The sequence below is a fragment of the Zea mays genome, chromosome 10 (genome assembly GCF_902167145.1).
Source record: "Zea mays cultivar B73 chromosome 10, Zm-B73-REFERENCE-NAM-5.0, whole genome shotgun sequence".
Taxonomy (NCBI): Eukaryota; Viridiplantae; Streptophyta; class Magnoliopsida; order Poales; family Poaceae; genus Zea; species Zea mays.
In genome coordinates, this window is record NC_050105.1 from 124,960,725 (window position 1) to 124,982,421 (window position 21,697).

The 21,697-nt window shown below is 44.1% G+C and overlaps 1 long non-coding RNA gene across 1 annotated transcript; it reads left to right on the forward strand.

Annotated features, from left to right (window-relative positions):
• The first annotated feature begins 8,369 nt into the window (after positions 1 to 8,369).
• LOC103641722 (uncharacterized) lies at positions 8,370 to 9,176 on the forward strand. Its single transcript, XR_560468.3, has 2 exons — positions 8,370 to 8,500; positions 8,773 to 9,176. It is a non-coding gene; the product is annotated as an uncharacterized lncRNA (long non-coding RNA).
• Positions 9,177 to 21,697: the final 12,521 nt, after the last annotated feature.

The following is a 21,697-nucleotide window of genomic DNA, read 5'->3' on the forward strand; positions in this document are numbered from 1 at the left end:
TGCTCTAGTGTATAAGTTATACAGGTGCCAAAGGTTCACACTTAGCCAATAAAAAGACCAAGTTTTGGGTTCAACAAAAGAGCAAAGGGACAACCGAAGGCACCTCTGGTCTGGCGCACCGGACTGTCCGGTGTGCCACCGGACAGTATCCGGTGCACCATCGGACAGTGTCCGGTGCACCAGAGGACTCCAAGTCAAACTCGTCGCCTTCGGGAAAATCCAGAGGCGCTCCGCTATAATTCACCGGACTGTCCGGTGCTCCAAGGAAGAGTGGCTCTGGAACTCGCCAGCTTCGGGAATTCGCAACGGCTAGTCTGCTATAATTCACCGGACATGTCTGAAAGGGAAATGTGCCCTTGGGCCATTTCTAAGTATTTTGGTGATTGAGTGCCAACGCAAGTGCTTTTGTGTTGATCTATGCAATGAGATGGACAAAGTGAAAATCATGTCAAAAAGGTATGTTTCTAGACTTAGTACATTGTTTTATGGACTAATGTATTGTGTCTAAGTGCTGGAAACATGAAAGATTGAATTAGAGCAGAGGTGGCTAAGTTCTGCCAAAGTCAGCGCAGTCTGGGTGCACCGGACTGTCCGGTGGTGCACCGGACAGTGTCCGGTGCGCCAGGCTGGCTCAGGCGAACTTGCCGCTCTCGGGAATGAATTAGCGGCGTACGGCTATAATTCACCGGACTGTCCGGTGAGCCAACGGTCGGCCGGGCCAACGGTCGGCTGCGCGATCTGCGCGAGACACGTGGCCGAGCCAACGGTCGGGAGGGGGCACCGAACTGTCCGGTGTGCACCGGACAGTGTCCGGTACGCCAACGGCTCCCAGGCGCCAACGATCGGCTTCGCCAGAGAAGGAAAGAAATCCGCACCGGACAGTGTCCGGTGTGCACCGGACTGTCCGGTGCGCCAGGTGACAGAAGGCAAGATTTGCCTTCCTGGAATGCTCTCAACGGCTCCTAGCCGCCTTGGGGCTATAAAAGGGACCCCTAGGCGCATGGAGGAGCACACCAAGCATCCTCTAAGCATTCCTAAGCACTAATACATCGATTCCGCACCTTTGATTCTTTGCGATAGCAATTAGAGCTCTAGTTGAGTTGTGAACTCATTGAGTTGTGTTGTGAGCTCTTGTTGCGACTTGTGTGCGTGGTGTTGCTGTGATTTCTTGTCTTGAGTGTGTTGATTATCCCTCCCTTACTCCGTGCTTCTTTGTGATCATCTAAGTGTAAGGGCGAGAGGCTCCAAAGTGTGGAGATTCCTCGCAAACGGGATATAGTAAAGCAAGCAAAACACCGTGGTATTCAAGTGGGTCTTTGGACCGCTTGAGAGGGGTTGATTGCAACCCTCGTCCATTGGGACGCCACAACGTGGAGTAGGCAAGCGTTGGTCTTGGCCGAACCACGGGATAAACCACTGTGCCATCTCTGTGATTGATCTCTTGTGGTTATTGTGTTTTGTTGAGACTCCTCTCTAGCCACTTGGCAATTATTGTGCTAACGTTAATCAAGTTTTTGTGGCTTTAAGTTTAAGTTTTACAGGATCACCTATTCACCCCCCCCTCTAGGTGCTCTCAATTGGTATCGAAGTCGTTCTCTTCAAGAAGGGACTAATCGCCCGAAGAGATGGATCCTAAGGGAAAGGGGATGGTGGTCAACAACGAGAAGGAGTCTATCTTCAATGAATCGAAAGATGACAAGCCCACCGACTCGGGCTCAGGCCACAAAAGAAAAGACAGGAGGAAGAAGAAGACAAGGCGCATCAAGGAGATAGTCTACTACGACAGCGACGAATCTTCTTCTTCCCAAAAGAACGACGACGACTACGAGAAAAAGAAAACGGTCAATTCAAACTTTTCTTTTGATTACTCTCGTATTCCTCAAAGTACAAATGCTCATTTATTATCTATTCCACTTGGTAAACCTGCTCATTTTGATGGAGAGGACTACAGATTTTGGAGTCACAAAATGCGTAGTCACTTGTTCTCTCTCCATCCTAGTATATGGGAGATTGTAGAGAGTGGAATGCACTTTGATAGTACAGATAGTCCCATGTTCATTAATGAGCAAATTCATAAAAATGCACAAGCTACTACTGTTCTTCTAGCTTCATTGTGCAGGGATGAATACCACAAAGTGAGTGGCTTGGATAACGCCAAGCAAATTTGGGACACCCTCAAAATCTCTCATGAGGGGAACAACGTCACAATGCTCACCAAGATGGAGTTGGTGGAGGGCGAACTCGGGAGATTCGCAATGATAAGGGGAGAAGAGCCAACCCAAACGTACAACCGGCTCAAGACCCTTGTCAACAAGATAAGAAGCTATGGAAGCACACGATGGACGGACCACGACGTCGTCCGCCTAATGTTAAGGTCTTTTACTATCCTTGATCCTCATCTTGTGAACAATATTCGTGAGAATCCTAGGTACACCAAGATGACGCCCGAGGAGATACTTGGAAAGTTCGTGAGCGGGCGGATGATGATCAAGGAAGCTAGATACGTGGATGATGCATTGAATGGCCCAATCCAAGAGCCTCAAACTATTGCTCTCAAAGCAACAAGGAGCAATGAGGCGCTACCTAGCAAGGTGGCGCAAATTGAGGCGGCCGGGCTCAATGATGAAGAAATGGCCCTCATCATCAAGCGCTTCAAGACGGCGCTAAGGGGTCGCAAGGAGCATCCCAACAAGACCAAGACAAAGGGGAAGCGCTCATGCTTCAAATGTGGTAAGATTGGTCACTTTATCGCTAATTGTCCCGATAATGATAGTGACCAGGAAAAGAAGAGTGGAAAATGGGAAAAGAAGAAGACCTACAAGAAGGCAAAGGGCGAGGCACATATTGGAAAGGAGTGGGATTCAGATTGCTCCACATCCGACTCCGACAACGAAGGACTTGCCACCACCGCCTTCAACAAGTCATTCCTCTTCCCCAACGAGCATCACACATGCCTCATGGCTAAGGAGAAGAAAGTAAGTACTCGAAACTCTACTTATGCTTCTTCTAGTGAGGATGAGTCTAGTGATGATGATGAGATAGATTACTCATGCTTATTCAAGGGATTAGATAGATCTAAAATTGATAAGATTAATGAGTTGATTGATGCTTTGAATGACAATAATAGATTACTAGAAAAACAAGAGGATCTTTTATATGAGGAGCATGATAAATTTGTTAGTGCACAAAATTCTCTTGCTCTAGAAATTAAAAGGAATGAAATGCTCTCTTGTGAATTATCTACTTGTCATGAATCCATCTCTAATTTAAGAAGTGTTAATAATGATTTGAATGCTAAGTTAAAGAACGCTAGTAAATCTAACTCTTGTGTAGAAAATGTTGTAACTTGCACTAGGTGTAAAGATATTAACATTGATACTTATAGTGAACACCTAGCTTGCATTTCTAAATTAAATGACGAGGTGGCTAGTCTTAATGCCCAACTTAAGACTAGCAAGAGTGATTTTGATAAACTTAAATTTGCTAGGGATGCCTACACGGTTGGTAGACACCCCTCAATTAAGGATGGGCTTGGCTTCAAGAGGGAAGCCAAGAACTTGACAAGCCATAAGGCTCCCATCTCCGCCAAGGAGAAAGGGAAGGCCCCTATGGCTAGTAGTACTAAAAAGAACCATGCCTTTATGTACAATGATAGAAGACAGTCTTATAGGAGTTGTAATGCTTATGATGCTTTTGACTCTCATGCCATGTTTGCTTCTAGTTCTTCCTATATGCATGGTAGAAATGTGTTTAGAAGAAATGTTGTTCATCATATGCCTAGGAGAAATGTTGTCAATGTTCCTAGGAAAGTTAATGAACCTTCTACAATATATCATGCTTTAAATGCTTCCTTTGCTATTTGTAGAAAGGATAGGAAGATAGTTGCTAGAAAATTAGGGGCAAAATGCAAGGGAGATAAAACTTGCATTTGGGTCCCTAAGACAATTGTGACTAACCTTGTAGGACCCAACAAGAGTTGGGTACCTAAGACCCAAGCCTAAATTTGCCTTGCAGGTTTATGCATCCGGGGGTTCAAGCTGGATTATCGACAGCGGATGCACAAACCACATGACGGGGGAGAAGAAGATGTTTACCTCCTACGTCAAGAACAAGGATCCCCAAGATTCAATTATATTCGGTGATGGGAATCAAGGCAAGGTGAAAGGCTTAGGCAAAATTGCAATATCAAATGAGCACTCTATATCTAATGTGTTTTTAGTTGAGTCTCTTGGATATAATTTGTTATCTGTTAGTCAATTATGCAATATGGGATATAACTATTTATTCACTAATGTAGATGTGTCTGTCTTTAGAAGAAGTGATGGTTCACTAGCTTTTAAGGGTGTATTAGACGACAAACTTTACTTAGTTGATTTTGCAAAAGAGGAGGCCGGCCTAGATGCATGCTTAATTGCTAAGACTAGCATGGGCTGGCTGTGGCATCGCTGCTTAGCACATGTGGGGATAAAGAACCTTCACAAGCTTCTAAAGGGAGAACACGTGATAGGTTTAACTAATGTGCAATTCGAAAAAGATAGACCTTGTGCAGCTTGTCAAGCAGGTAAACAAGTGGGAGGAGCACATCACAACAAGAATGTGATGACCACATCAAGACCTTTGAAGATGCTTCACATGGACCTCTTCGGACCCGTCGCCTATCTAAGTATAGGAGGAAGTAAGTATGGTCTTGTTATAGTTGATGACTTTTCCCGCTTCACTTGGGTATTCTTTTTGCAGGATAAATCTGAAACCCAAGGGACCCTCAATCGCTTCCTAAGGAGAGCTCAAAACGAGTTTGAGCTCTAGGTGAAAAAGATAAGGAGCGACAATGGGTCCGAGTTCAAGAACCTTCAAGTGGAGGAGTACCTTGAGGAGGAAGGGATCAAGCACGAGTTCTCCGCTCCCTACACACCACAGCAAAATGGTGTGGTAGAGAGGAAGAACAGGACGCTTATAGACATGGCGAAGACGATGCTTGGAGAGTTCAAGACCCCCGAGCGCTTTTGGTCGGAAGCCGTGAACACGGCTTGCCACGCCATCAACAGGGTCTACCTTCATCGCCTCCTCAAGAAGACGTCGTATGAGCTACTAACCGGTAACAAACCCAATGTTTCGCATTTCCGAGTTTTTGGGAGTAAATGCTACATTCTAGTGAAGAAGGGTAGGAATTCCAAATTTGCTCCCAAAGCAGTAGAAGTTTTTTTGTTAGGTTATGACTCAAATACAAAGGCGTATAGAGTCTTCAACAAATCATCGGGTTTGGTTGAAGTCTCTAGCGACGTTGTATTTGATGAGACTGATGGCTCTCCAAGAGAGCAAGTTGTTGATTGTGATGATGTAGATGAAGAAGAAGTTCCAACGGCCGCAATACGCACCATGGCGATTGGAGATGTGCGGCCACAGGAACAAGATGTGCAAGATCAACCTTCTTCCTCAACAATGGTGCATCCCCCAACTCAAGATGATGAGCAGGAGGCATGTGATCAAGGGGGAGCACAAGATGATCTTAAAATGGAGGAAGAAGCACAACCGGCACCTCCAACCCAAGTTCGAGCGATGATTCAAAGGGATCATCCCGTCGACCAAATTTTGGGTGATATTAGCATGGGAGTAACTACTCGATCTCGATTAGTTAATTTTTGTGAGCATTACTCCTTTGTCTCTTCTATTGAGCCTTTCAGGGTAGAAGAGGCCTTGCTAGATCCAGACTGGGTGTTGGCCATGCAGGAGGAGCTCAACAACTTCAAGAGGAATGAAGTTTGGACACTGGTGCCTCGTCCTAAGCAAAATATTGTGGGAACCAAGTGGGTGTTCCGCAACAAACAAGACGAGCACGGGGTGGTGACAAGGAACAAGGCACAACTTGTGGCAAAAGGTTATGCCCAAGTCGCAGGTTTGGACTTTGAGGATAGGCTAGAGTCCATTCGCATTTTGCTAGCATATGCCGCTCACCATTCTTTCAGGTTGTTCCAAATGGATGTGAAGAGCGCTTTCCTCAACGGGCCAATAAAGGAGGAGGTGTACGTGGAGCAACCCCCTGGCTTCGAGGATGAACGGTACCCCGACCACGTGTGTAAGCTCTCTAAGGCGCTCTATGGACTTAAGCAAGCCCCAAGAGCATGGTATGAATGCCTTAGAGATTTTTTAATTGCTAATGCTTTCAAGGTTGGGAAAGCCGATCCAACTCTTTTTACTAAGACTTGTGATGGTGATCTTTTTGTGTGCCAAATTTATGTCGACGACATAATATTTGGTTCTACTAACCAAAAGTCTTGTGAAGAGTTTAGCAGGGTGATGACTCAGAAATTCGAGATTTCGATGATGGGCGAGTTAAGCTACTTCCTTGGGTTCCAAGTGAGGCAACTCAAGGATGGAACCTTCATCTCTCAAACCAAGTACACGCAAGACTTGATCAAGCGGTTTGGGATGAAGGACGCCAAGCCCGCAAAGACTCCGATGGGAACCGACGGACACACCGACCTCAACAAAGGCGGTAAGTCCGTTGACCAAAAAGCATACCGGTCTATGATAGGGTCTTTACTTTATTTATGTGCTAGTAGACCGGATATTATGCTTAGCGTATGCATGTGTGCTAGATTTCAATCCGATCCTAAGGAGTGTCACTTAATGGCGGTGAAGCGAATTCTTAGATATTTAGTCGCTACGCCTTGTTTCGGGATCTGGTATCCAAAGGGGTCTACCTTTGACTTGATTGTATACTCAGACTCCGACTATGCTGGATGTAAGGTCGATAGGAAGAGTACATCGGGGACGTGCCAATTCTTAGGAAGGTCCCTGGTGTCATGGAGTTCTAAGAAACAAACCTCCGTTGCCCTATCCACCGCTGAGGCCGAGTACGTTGCCGCAGGACAATGTTGCGCGCAACTACTTTGGATGAGGCAAACCCTCAGGGACTTTGGCTACAATTTGAGCAAAGTCCCACTCCTATATGATAATGAGAGTGCTATCTGCATGGATTTTGAACACAGCCGCACAAAGCACATAGACATCCGACATCACTTTTTGAGAGATCACCAGCAAAAGGGAGATATCGAAGTGTTTCATGTTAGCTCCGAGAACTAGCTAGCCGATATCTTTACCAAGCCTTTAGATGAGGAGACCTTTTGCAAGTTGCGTAGTGAGCTAAATGTCTTAGATTCGCGGAACTTGGATTGATTTATAGCATACATGTATTTATGCCTTTGATCATGTTCCTTATGCATTTTGTTGCTTACTTATGGTGCTCAAGTTGTACAAGCACTCCCCGGACCTCACAAGTCCGTTGCAAAGTGATGCACATATTTAGGGGGAGATGCGTTACAACTTGACCCTTTGAGACTAACCATGTGCTTGAGTTTGCTTGATTTAGTCTCGAAGGAGGATTGAAAGGGAAAAGGTGAACTTGGACCATGCAAGACTTCCACTGCACTCCGATGAACGAGTAACTTCTTCCAAATTCATCTTAGTACTCTTATTTCCTTTTAATCTTAGTTGAAGATTTTTGGTGAGGCAATAGGGTTAAAGGGCCAAAATTGATCCCGTTTTGGTGCTTGATGCCAAAGGGGGAGAAAATAAGGCTAAAGCAATAAATGGATCAGCTACCACTAGTGAATTTTGAAAATAATAGAGTTAGAGTTTTTGTTTGTCAAAATACTCTTAATTGCTCTTATTGTCAAAAGTTGGTTTCCTTTGGGGAAAAGGTTTAATTATGGGAAAAGGGAGAGTTTTTGAATCCTTGATCAATTTCTCGTGAAATATCTCTCTTTATGTTTCAACATGTGTGTTTGACTTAAAGATAGGAAATTGAGTTTGATTTGCAAAAACAAACCAAGTGGTGGCAAAGAATGATCCATATATGCCAAATTTTATTCAAAACAAATTTGAGTTTTCATTTGCATTGATATTGCACTTGTACTAGTTGCTTTATGTTGTGTTGGCATAAATCACCAAAAAAGGGGAGATTGAAAGGGAAATGTCCCCTTGGGCCATTTCTAAGTATTTTGGTGATTGAGTGCCAACGCAAGTGCTTTTGTGTTGATCTATGCAATGAGATGGACAAAGTGAAAATCATGTCAAAAAGGTATGTTTCTAGACTTAGTACATTGTTTTATGGACTAATGTATTGTGTCTAAGTGCTGGAAACAGGAAAGATTGAATTAGAGTAGAGGTGGCTAAGTTCTGCCAAAGTCAGCGCAGTCTGGGTGCACCGGACAGTGTCCGGTGCGCCAGGCTGGCTCAGGCGAACTTGCCGCTCTCGGGAATGAATTAGCGGCGTACGGCTATAATTCACCGGACTGTCCGGTGTGCACCGAACTGTCCGGTGAGCCAACGGTCGGCCGGGCCAACGGCCGGCTGCGCGATCTGCGCGATCTGCAGCGACTTCGAATGCATAAGCAGCCCCTACGTGGAGTCCATAATGAGGCAGGTCGCGCGGGACATCTTTGAGCTTCGCGAGGATAACCGCGCATTCAGCTGCTACGCCGTCCCCGTGAAGTATGAGGTGTTCCTATGCTATGTGAAATGTTTTACATTTTGTAAATTAATTGGCTCTTTCAGGCTTTTGGTTTGAGTCCTCTTAGATCGATATTTCACTTTGGATTTTGCACTTGAAAGCTTGCAGGCGGTTACACTATGTTGCCACGGTTATCAGTTTCTATGCGTTTTTATCATTTATGTTATATGACATTTTCATGACACGTATGTAGAACATTTGGTAGGGCGTTTTTTCTAGTATCTTCTAACTCACCCTCGTCTTTAATTTTTTTTCCCCAGGCTCCTTCCTGATGATAATTTATAATTATAAATCGAGGAAACTCCAATAAGTTTCCTTCCTTTTTTTCCTTTCGTTTTTCTCCCTTCTCTGATTTTTCACTGTGGAGGGACTGGACTTCCGACAAAGGAAATCACAACATTGTATATGATTGACTTGTAATATGTTAGTAAATATATCTGTACGTTATGACAAGAGATATAACTTGTTTTAGGGCTAGTTTGGTAACTTTATTTTTTTCAAGGAATTTTTTCATTTTTCCGAGGGCAATTAGTTCATTTTTTACAGGAAAAATGTAAATCCCTTGAGAAAAATGAGTTGCCAAACTAGCTCTTATCTAGATAATTTGTAGCTCAAAATTTTACATCCAACAAACAAGGTGTATATATATGTATATTTACATGTATATATGTATGTGTGTGTATATATATATAATATTATATATATATATATATGTATGTATGAGTTGTAAACTCTCATATGCCACAAATCTAATGTACTAATGGGGAAAAAAATCTAATTTTGATACCTAACCATGTCTAGAAAGATTTTGCACTGTCATTTGATGTCTGTATTCATCCTTCTATTCCGGCGGTTGTCCTATAAATTGATATCTTAATTGAGGCTTCCAGCATCCTTTTGCAAGTGACTGGCCAAGTAAATCAGCAATATTTGTTGACATGGTTTGAGCCTCCTGCACATGAGGGAAGTTGTCTTCCCCAAAATGTTGTGCCAACCATAGGTACATTGATAGGACCTGGTGTTTTGTCTCTAGGTCTAGGAACTGAGTGTCATTTGTTGCATAACCACTTGGCATTTCTAATCCCATGGTAACATAATGACTTTTAGAATAGTTATTGGCAAATCTCAAGAGATGGTCCATGGCTTCTGAATTCCTTGTATTCATGGGAGCCAAGCAAAAACCGTAGCGACTCTTGAGTGAAAGACCATGCACTCCCTCGAGCATATCAGCAACCTTCTTCATATTGTCATGCTGGCATATGAAGTATGTGTCATCGATGCGACAAGTATCGCATAATTTATTTAACAGATTATTGAAGGTAAGCTCGGGGAATTGACTCGCAAACATCTCGAGTTGCTCAAAAGTGGGAAAGAGTCCGACTTTCTCCGCCTCTTCGAGTGGCTCTTCCAGACACCGAGTCAAATAGCACAGATCATATTTGAAGGTTGTTGCAAGTCCATGTGGATAAGCACTGCCCCTCCGACCAGCACGACCAGCAATCTGTTTTACCAGTGAAGCAGGTACCGACGCCGTCTTTTCTCCATCGTATTTAATCAAGGTATAGAACACAACCCTTCTAATGCTAAGGTTGAGCCCCATTCCGACTGCATCGGTAGCTACAAGGACATCATATTCATTATGCTCCTGATTGAACAGCTCTGCTTGCTGTCGGCGTGTCTCTGGCGGAAGAGCTCCATAAATAACACAACACTTGTGGTGGGTATACGTCTCAATTGCCAGCTTGATCTCAAATATCTTCTTGCGAGAGAAAGCAACCACCCAGTCACCAGAACGTATATTCTGGAAGTACCCACGAAGTGTATTTTCCTCGACTACAAGAGGCTTGAACCGCTCGTACTGGTGCACCAATAAATCATCCCCAGTGTCTGCACAAATCTTCCGGATAACGCTGAGCACGCTATCGTCGCCGCAGAGGTGTATCTCCTCCGCCCTGAGCCCAAGCAGAGCGCGCGTCCATGCAGAGCCCCTGACAGGGTCGGCCATCATCTGTACCTCGTCAACCACGGCGACCTCGTAGATCTCTTCGGTCGATACCATCTCAATGGTGCAGGCGAGATGGCTGGCGAAGGCCACCTCCTTAACCTCCTGGCCAGTGCGCAAGCTACAGCTGACACCCGTGGCGTTGACCTTGTCGAATATTTCCATGGCGAGGAGGCGCAACGGGCTGCAATACACCCCGGACTTGGCCGCTGTTGGGTCTATGCTTCGTCGCCGAAGGTCTTGTAGAAAGAAGTGGTACTCGGATGAAGCTGTTTGTATAAGATAGCCGAAAGTTCCTTTTTGTAAAGCTTCGGCATTACAAACCGACTTAAAGATAGAATGACCTTTTAGTCCATAAAGGTCTGAGTCAATGTTGTAAGTTTTTGTAAGGGGCATACTTGTAATTCCTCACAGGCTGCGTCCTGTGCCTATAAATAGTGAACAGTATTCCGTTACTGTTCAGGCATTCGATTAATTGCAATCGCATCTCTCGGAATCCAACTCTTTGCCAAGGCAAAGGTATTATTGTATTCAATGATTCAGTATATTAAGCAAATACGATGTAATTCATCTATGACATATTTATTCCCTTTATACCTTTTATTTTATGTCATTTTGTAATCTTTACCGAAATTTAATTACGAAGATTTGAGCTTCGTAATTATACTCTTATCTACCTTCGTTCAAGATACATTATTCTCAAGAGAATAATGTTTCGAAGACGAAGGACATTAACATTTAACATTTTATGTTGCCTTGTTATTAATTCTAAGCATTCGAGAACAAGTCCCCAACATTGGCGCCCACCTCCGGTGAACTCACTTCCACTTTTTGAGCTGATGGCTTCGTTCAATGACCAAGCTGGAGCTGCTTCGGACCCGAAGCTGGTGCTCCCGATCACAGGTGGCTCGTCCTCAGAGCCAGCTAACAAGAAACAGAAGAAAGAAGCACAGAGAAGGGTACATCATGTTGGGGTGCAAGGACCCTTCATCAAGTCAAGATGGTCTCACATTCCTATTACCTTCTCCCAAGAGGACCTTCAGCTCAAAGATTACCCACACAACGATGCCATGGTTATCTCCTGTGTTATCAAAGGATTTCTGGTCCACAATGTCTTGGTTGACACAGGCAGTGCAGCTGACATCATATTTGCTAAAGCCTTCAGACAAATGCAAGAGCCAGAAGATAAGATTCATGATGCTACACATCCTCTCTGTGGCTTCGGAGGAAGACAGATAGTAGCAATGGGCAAGATCACCATGTCATTGACCTTCGGGTTCATCAACAACACTAGAACTGAGCAAGTTGTGTTTGACATTGTTGACATGGAATACCCTTATAATGCAATTATTGGTCGTGGTACTCTCAATGCCTTTGAAGCAATCCTTCATCCTGCCTATCTTTGCATGAAGATACCTTCGGATCAGGGACCCATTGCTATCCATGGAAGTCAGGAAGCTGCAAGAAGGGCCGAAGGCAATTGGACTGACTCAAAAGCAATCCATAACATAGATGGAGCTGAAGCTTGTGAACAGTACAAATTCAGAAGGGAGAAAGCAGCTTCAGCAGATCAGCCGAAGCCTATGCTCTTATGTGAGGACATAGCAGAGCAGAAGGTGCTGTTAGGCTCTCAATTATCCGAAGAGCAGGAAAAAACCTTGATAAGGTTTTTGTTCAATAACAAAGATGTTTTTGCATGGTCAGCCAATGATCTATGCGGAGTTAATAGGGATGTTATTGAGCACTCGCTCAATGTTGATCCATCCTTCAGACCCAGAAAGCAAAGGCTTCGGAAAATGTCAGATGATAAGGCCGAAGGTGCTCGCAACGAAGTCAAAAGACTCCTCAGTGCAGGAGTTATCAGAGAAGTGAAGTACCCAGAATGACTGGCTAACACTGTTATGGTAAAAAAGGCCAATGGCAAGTGGCGAATGTGCATCGATTTTACAGATCTTAACAAGGCTTGTCCGAAGGATGAATTCCCACTACCAAGGATAGACTCTTTAGTTGATGCAGCAGCTTCTTCAGAGCTCATGAGTCTGTTAGACTGCTATTCAGGCTATCACCAAATTTGGATGAAGAAGGAAGATGAGCCGAAGACTAGCTTCATAACTCCAAGTGGCACATATTGCTATCTTCGGATGCCTGAGGGGCTCAAAAACGCTGGAGGAAGTTTCAGCCGAATGACTGCGAAGGTTCTCCAATCTCAAATAGGCAGAAACGTGCTAACTTATGTTGATGACATCATTGTCAAAAGCACGAAGCAGGAGAATCATATTGCTGATCTGCAGGAGACCTTCGCCAGTTTCAGGCAAGCCGGCTTAAAATTAAATCCAGAAAAATGCGTCTTCGGGGTGAAGAAGGGGAAATTTCTTGGATGCTTGGTTTCAACAAAGGGAATTGAAGCTAATCCAAGTAAAATTGAAGCTATACTTCGGATGGAGCCACCAACTACAAAGAAGGGGGCTCAAAGATTGACAGGAAGATTGGCATCTCTCAATAGATTCATATCCAGATCAGCAGAGAGAAACTTTCCATTCTTCGAAGTGCTGAAGTCAGCCGAAGTCTTTCAATGGGGACCAATCCAGCAGAAGGCTTTTGAAGAGCTAAAACAGTACCTAATAGATCTAACAACATTGACTCCACCAATGCCAGGGGCTCCTTTGTTATTATATGTGGCAGCTTCGCACTCAGCGGTAAGTGCAGCGCTTGTCCAGGAGAAGCTTGATGGTCAAGTCAAGAGGCAGGCCCCAATATATTTTGTATCTGAGGTTCTTAGTTTGTCAAAGAAAAATTATACAGAGCTGGAGAAGGTATTGTATGCTGTCTTGATGGCCTCCAGGAAGCTTCGGCACTATTTCCAAGCTTACAACATAATTGTTCCTTCATCACAACCTCTGAAGGATATCATGAGGAACCGAGAAGCTACTGGAAGGATTGGAAAATGGGCTGCAGAGCTCAATGAATTTTGTATTGAATATGTTCATAGATCTTCGATTCAGTCACAGGCGCTGGCAGACTTTATTGCTGATTGGACACCAGGGGCTCAGGAGGAGGAAACGAATAAAGACAACGAAGCCTGGATAGTGTTTTGTGATGGATCTTGGGGAACCTTCGGAGCAGGAGCGGCTGCTGTGTTGGTTTCACCTTCCAAAGTCAAAACTTGTTATGCGGCAAAGCTTGATTTTAATTGCACAAATAACATTGCTGAGTACGAAGCATTGATTCTAGGTCTTCGGAAGTTAAAAGCAATGGGAATCAGAAGGGCCATACTTAAAACTGATTCCCAGGTTGTTTCGGGTCATATTGACAAAAGTTGCAAGGCTAAGGATCCGAAGCTTGAAAAATAACTGGATATGGTTCGAAGAGTTGAAGCTTCCTTCGAAGGGTTTTCTGTCAAAAATATCCCTCGAGGACAAAATGAGCACGCTGATCTGCTAGCCAAGTCAGCGGCACAGGGGCTGCCTTTACCTTCGGATGTGTTCTTCGAAACAATAAAAGCACCTTCGGTGGAACTTCTTGAAAGAGCAGTTCTTAATATATCTCCTGTCTTTAGCGAAGATTGGAGAACCGAGATCATCTCTTACCTTCAGGGTAAATTCCTTTCAGATGACGAAGCTTATAACAAGAGGATAGAGGCAAGAGCTCGTCCATATGTCATGATAGAAGGGGAGTTGTATAAACATGGAGTTTGTGCTCCGCTGCTCAAATGTTTATCCAGAACCGAAGGCATAGAGTTAATGAAAGAAATACATGCAGGCCTGTGTGGATCTCACATCGGATCTAGGCCATTACTTGGAAAAATTTTCCGCCAAGGGTTTTATTGGCCGAAGGCAGCTTCGGATGCAGCAGAATTGGTTCAAAAGTGCGAAGGTTGTCAGAAATGTGCAAGAGATCAAAAACAACCTTCGTCCTTAACACAGCTCATACAACCCACTTGGCCATTACAGAGGTGGGGCCTTGACTTGTTAGGTCCGTTACCACCGGCCCAAGGGAACCTGAGATATGTTGTAGTAGCTGTGGAATATTTTTCTAAATGGATTGAGGCGAAGCCTTTAGCCACAATAACTTCGGCCACCGTCCAAAAGTTTTTCTGGCAGAATATTGTTTGTCGTTTCGGGGTGCCAAAGGCCATCACTGTGGACAATGGGACACAGTTTGACTCCGAAGCTTTCAGGGACTTCGGTAACCAAATTGGTACGAAGATTCATTTTGCATCAGTCAGGCACCCGGAGTCAAATGGACTCGTTGAAAGAGCCAACGACATTATAATGACAGGAATAATGAAGCTAATTTTCAATCAACCCAGAGGAAAATGGCCAGATCAGTTAATCAAAGTGGTGTGGAGCCACAACACGACAACATCAAGGTCTACAGGCTTCACTCCATTCAAGTTGTTATTCGGTGACGAAGCAATAACTCCAGAGGAAGCTAAAACCGGATCAATAAGGATAGTAGCTTCGGCAGAATCAGATTCCGAAGCTGCTTATTCTATAGAAAAAGATGCTTTAGAAGGGATCAGACTGCAAGCCGTGGAGAATATCAATAAATATCAAGCTGAAACAGTCAAATGGCGGGATAGAAAGGTTCGGCTAAAAAATATTGAGCCAGGGCACTTGGTGCTTCGGAGTGTGGCCAACCCAGAAACAGTGGGCAAATTGTAGTTGAAATGGGACGGACCTTTCTTAGTAGCATCTTCGTCAAGACCCGGTTTGTACAGATTGAAAGATATGGACGGCAATGACATTCCTAGGTCTTGGAATGCGGATGAGCTTCGGCGATATTATGTATAATTCGATGTAATTTTTCATATTTTTTTATTTTTTCTTTCATGGCACCCTTTTCCTTTCCAAAGGGGGAGAAAGGTTTTTAATGGGGCCAGCATATGTAATTTCCTTTTTTAGTTCTATAAGAGCAAAATCCCCCAAAGAATGTAAATGTAAAAGCTGACAGCGCACCATCGAGTGCCAAAAAGTAAAGGCGAAGAAGCTCCAAAGTCGTTCCTAAGGGAATGCAGAGCTTACAGCGAAAAGTCAACGCTGATTCCGCCAAAAGTAAAGGCGAAGAAGCTCCAAAGTCGTTCCTAAGGGAATGCAGAGCTTACAGCGAAAAGTCAACGCTGATTCCACCAAAAGTAAAGGCGAAGAAGCTCCAAAGTCGTTCCTAAGGGAATGCAGAGCTTACAGCGAAAAGTCAACGCTGATTCCGCCAAAAGTAAAGGCGAAGAAGCTCCAAAGTCGTTCCTAAGGGAATGCAGAGCTGAGGTGTGATTGTTTTTAAGAAAATAATGGCTATGAATATGGCTTCGGATACGTGTTTGGCCATTCATTTGCACATCACATTACATCATAGCATTTGCATTCATAAACATTCATCTAGGCATATGTAGGATAATCATCTTCATCGCATAAATGGTTGCTTCGGCGAAAAGAGAAAAAAGAAAGGGAAAAAAAAGAGCTTCGTGCACAAAGAAGAAAGGAAAATATTGTTTTCTATGCTTCGCTGCGTACGAAAAGAAGGGAAGGTGTTTTTTCGCCTTCAGCTCAAAAGGAAATTTCGTCCACATCAAAGCATTTCTCATACATCAATGGAAGGATAAGGATATATAACAAGGTATGAACAGAATTCATTAAAGACAAGTCTTGGCTACATTTACAAAAGTTATCTCAAAAGTTTTTCAAGTACTGTCTACAGTCTACTATCTAAATCTCCAAGGAGCTTCGGCTTCGGCGTTATTTTTGATCATCAGCTTCGGCTTCGTCATCCTACATGAATAAGGTCGTTGGAAGTCAAAATCAAGTTTACAGGAAAAGGTAAGCACAAGGTATGGTTTCTTACTGGATCAAGGTGGCTACGAGCTTCGTCTCCAGCTTTCTCTCGACCACCTTTTGTCCATATCATTTTTACAAATCGATTTGAAATGCTTCGGGCGAGATCAGGGATGTCGTCCAGGATTGATGGTGACAAAGTGAAATTTGGCCTATTAACAATCTTCCCATGATCACAGCCAGCCTTCAGGAAGGCCGCAGCAGTCCCTCGAGAAGCCACCCAGGCACAGAAGTCACCATGCCCAGCTATGACTTCGTCGAGCTCGTCAATCTCCCCCTCAATATGTTCGAAGGTTTTCTGTAGATCTTCAGCTGAGGGGGTAAATTTTTCACTGCTGGCTCCAACTGAGTAAAAAATCTTTCTTAATCGTTGAATGCATTTGTTGCTAAATTCCAAGCATTTTTCTTGAAGACTTGTCAGTAGTTTTCTCAAATCCGAATTTTGCTGAGCTTCGGCTTCAAGTTTTGCGTTGAGATCTTGTTTTTCTCGTTCGAACTGCTCAGACTGGCGGAGAAGCTTCGTGTTCAGTTCTGATATTTTTGCTTCAGCTTCCGCCAGTAAACCTTCGGTTGCCTGGAGCTCAAAGTTCTTTTTCTCAAAAGCATCCGATTGCTCCTTTATTTTGTTTTCCAAATTTCCAATTATAACTTCATGCTTTTTATCTTCAAGATCTTGCTGCATTTGCAAAGCTTTGCTCAATAGCATACTCTACACAAACACAACCTTCGTCAGACATGTTTTTATTAGAAGCAATAAAAGTTAAGGGACAAGTTATTCACCTTGAAGTTGGAGTAAAATAAACTACCAACGACATGTTGTCGTCGGTAGCGGCTGATGTCTGTTTCTAGCTTCGGGAATCCAATACTCTTGGACAGAGTACTGATAACTTTGGCCCCTGTTTGGTCTCGAATACACACTAATTTCTCATCATCAACGCCTCCGAAGAGGAGTGCCCCAGGTTTGTATCCACAGGATTGGGCATACTCTTTAAGCTCTTCTATTTCAGCTTTTGATAGATGTTCTCCAACTAAGTTTTGGAACGCGAAGGCTTCGTTTTCTGGAGCTTCATCAGCAATTTCTTTTCCTTTCTTTGACGCTGCGGTCACGGCCTCTTCGGCAGCAGTGGTAGCTTCTTCTGCAGCCATGTCTAGCAACATTTGGTCAATATGTTCAATTGTGCTCTCCAAATTCAAATCTTCAACTGAGGCAACTTCGGCAGCTGTTGCCTCCGAAGGTGCAATTTCAATATCTGCCCCCTCTGCAGCCGCTCGTGTTTTTTGGGCCGAAGCTCTTGGCGGCGTTTTGTCAATTACCTCTGTCACGGTAATGATTCTTTGTTTCTTTGCCTTGATTGTTTTCCTCGGTTTCTCGGGCTCCTTGTCCTTCTGAAAAAACTTTGTCAGTTGAGGACCCAGTGGACTTAGCTTCGCAGGTAAGGATTCAGTCATTACCTTCAGAATTTCCTCAACAACAGCAGCAGAAGGTGATGCGGGGGTTTCTTCTGCTTCGGATATTTGTTGCTTCGGGGAAGAAGCTTTCCTTTTCTTCGAAATTTTCTTCTTTATTGGCTCTTTTTCACCTTCATCTAAGGCTTCAGTTACCCTTTTCCTTTTTTGGCCTCCGGCACCTTTGTTCAGATTTTCGTAGTCTGGGTATTCGAAGCCCAAGGCGTCTAACACTCGATTCAGCCTTCGTTTTGGACGGGTGCCGAAGGCTGCGGTCATCAATTGATCTTCTTTTTTGGAATAATTGCCAAGTATCTCGTTGCACATCACTTCAATCGTATCCAGCCACTCTTGGCAAGGAGTTTTAAAGTATTTCTTAAATTTGAAGTAGTAAGGCAAACGTACAAGTTCACCTTTTTTCTTCTCCCCCTTCAGCTTCGGCATTTCCCACTCTTTTACACTAGGAAAAACCTTGAATGCCAAAAACTCCTGGACCAGGTCCCTTGTACTGATATTCTCTGCAATTATTTTGAATTCATACATTGCTTTTTGAGTCGGACCCTCTGGTAACATGTGGCACTGGGGGCGGGTTTCTCCGAAGGTTAGTTCGAGTGGACTCTGCACAAGTTTTTCCTTATCGTCATCAACCTTAACATAGAACCATTCCGATTTCCATCCTGCTGCCCATTTGCTTCGGTAGCTGATCACAGGATACTTCGTAGTTTTCCGATAAGCAAAATTATAGCAACCAAAATTGTCATGTAATCCATCCTTTCTAGCCTTTGTCTGATAGTGCAGTTCATGAACTCGGCAAAAGCTGTCCGCAAACGGTTCCACCGCCTGGCTTCGGAGTGCCCAAATATAAACACTAAGCCTAACGATAGCGTTAGGGGTTAGCTGGTGAAAATAGATTCCGAAATTCTTCAGTATCTCTGCAATAATCCCATGAAGGGGGAATCTTAATCCAGCCTTTAGGAAGCTTTTAAAAATAACAATTTCATCTTTCTCCGGCTTTGGGGTAGTCTCTTCTCCCCCGAAGCGTAATAGCTTCTTTTGATTTTCAGTAAAATAGCCTGACTTTACCATCTTGGACAGATCAGCCTTCGAAACAGTAGATTTCCCGAAGTCCAAATGGCTGGGTTTGCTTGGCGTGGCAAGGTGATAATCATCTTCGGGGTCAGTTTCCTCAGCATCTTCTCCTTCTGCTTCAGCAACTGCCTGTTCTGCATCATCAATAGGAATCTTTTCCGAAGTCACTAGCCCGGATCGTTGCATGGCTTCGGAGATAGGGACAGTCTCCGAAGCTTCAGTTTCGTCCCCCTCACGCTCAACCCTAGCGGTAGAACGGACTCTGGCCATTTAACTATGAACTTGTGAAACTTTAATACTTTTTTCCTCCGAAGCAGGCTTCAAGATGGAGCTTCGTTCGATTCTGACAAACAAGCTTCGGCGACGGTTAAAAATTTTGGCAGCAAAACAGTGCAAATAGCAGTAAATGCTGTGGTAACTTCACACCTACTCGTCTGTTTATATAGTGCCGCAGGTAAGAAGGCGAAGCGCCAGAAGTTTTACACCAGACGGACATTCACTCGCACTCGCTGTACGGTGGACCGCAGAGATCGAACAGTAACTCTGCAAGGTGGGGCCGCTACGCGCAGGGAGATTGAATCGTTTCTCGACAACGAGCTCAGGGAAGGTGTTTTTGAGACCTTCAGCGCTCCGAAGCCGAAGAAACTTTTTTCACGGATCAAGCTCGTTACGAAAAACGATCTAGCACCGCGAAAGGGGCTACTGTTGGGTCTATGCTTCGTCGCCGAAGGTCTTGTAGAAAGAAGTGGTCCTCGGATGAAGCTGTTTGTATAAGATAGCCGAAGGTTCCTCTTTGTAAAGCTTCGGCATTACAAACCGACTTAAAGATAGAATGACCTTTTAGTCCATAAAGGTCTGAGTCAATGTTGTAAGTTTTTGTAAGGGGCATACTTGTAATTCCTCACAGGCTGCGTCCTGTGCCTATAAATAGTGAACAGTATTCCGTTACTGTTCAGGCATTCGATTAATTGCAATCGCATCTCTCGGAATCCAACTCTTTGCCAAGGCAAAGGTATTATTGTATTCAATGATTCAGTATATTAAGCAAATACGATGTAATTCATCTATGACATATTTATTCCCTTTATACCTTTTATTTTATGTCATTTTGTAATCTTTACCGAAATTTAATTACGAAGATTTGAGCTTCGTAATTATACTCTTATCTACCTTCGTTCAAGATACATTATTCTCAAGAGAATAATGTTTCGAAGACGAAGGACATTAACATTTAACATTTTATGTTGCCTTGTTCTTAATTCTAAGCATTCGAGAACAAGTCCCCAACAGCCGCCGAGAAGCTGGCGAGCGCGTTGTGTGTCTTGCCGCTGTTTGTTGGCCCGCAGTGGTACACGACGCGGCGGCGCATGGCGCGCGCGGAAGGATACCAGGTTTGAGGTGCCGTGAGGTCGGCCGCGGCCGTCATCAGATCGCGCGCCGTGAGGTCGTCTGCGGCCATCAACGATCTGGGCTTCCTCAGCTCGTCCGCCAAGTTGGAGGCGCAGAACTCTGCGAAGGCCGTAAGGAGGAGGTCGTGCGCGTCGTCCGCAGGGATCGGAGCGAGAGGAGATGCGCCGAGTAGTAAGCGGAGGTGAGCTTCTCTTCGCTAACGTTGTAGATTTTGTGGTTTGCGTGCGGTGAAGAGAGGCAACGGCGCCTATTTATATCCGCAAGTTGCAATACGGTTGGAACTTTGGGCGAAAGCCGCGGATGAGTCCTACCACGGACTCTTCGGTAGGCGGGGTCCGAAGGCCGAAGCGGATGGATAGCTCGCGCCGAGGGAGAAGGACCTCATCTGAACTTTGAGTTCCTTGCGTCATATATAGGAACGTCCGATGCCAATGCCACCCCTTGCATCCGACGGTAGCAAATATTCCCAAGCAATAACCAGATCAAGGGTTCTCGGCGGCTCACGGAGAGGCCCAATATTTGTCATAGGTATAACTGTAATTTCAACAATTCGTCTCAGATGGTGCATGGATGTCTCTCAGCCACGTTACCAGCTTCACACTGCAAAGTTATCTAAATAAGGCCTTGGAAGATATTTATGAATAACCACTACTATTTAAGATGCTTTTATCCAGTCAGTTGTCCCTAGTTTATATGGTTAGCGTAACAGACTAACGATGCAGTTCTCGGCGGCTCACGGAGATGCCCAGTATTTGTCATAGGCCCATTACACAGTGATCTAATATAACTGTAATTTCAACCGTTCGTCTGAAATGGGACTGCTGTTACAGGAACATCTGCCCGTGTTGGCTTTGCTATATATATATCCCATCATCAACCGTACTTAAAATCTCCCCCTCAGTTAGGAAGAGAGTATGGTGCATGTATGTCTCTCAGCCACGTTACCAGCTTCACGCTGCAGAGTTATCTAAACAAGGCCTTGGGAGATATTTATGAATAATCACTACTGTTTAGGCCTTGTTCGGTTAATCCCGTTACCTATGGATTAGATGAAATTGGAAAAAAATAAGAAAAAGTTTGAGTTGCTTGGGATTTAAACCCATCCAATCTCACTCAATCCACATATATTGAGAGCTAACCGAACAAGGCCTTAATATGCTTTTTATCCAATCAGTTGTCCCTAGTTTATATGGTTAGCGTAACAAACTAACCATGCAGTTATTTCTATAGCAAGGCGTTCTTCCAGCTGATACTTTGAATGGTATATTAAGTTTTTTCCTCCAGACCACTATATTAAGTAGGTCTTGCTCCAACAGGCAGGGGTTATGCTGGTAATATTGTTCTTGGTGATATCATCGTTCAAGTGGATGGCAAACCCGTGAGTTCCATTTTACCAATCTATTGCATGTT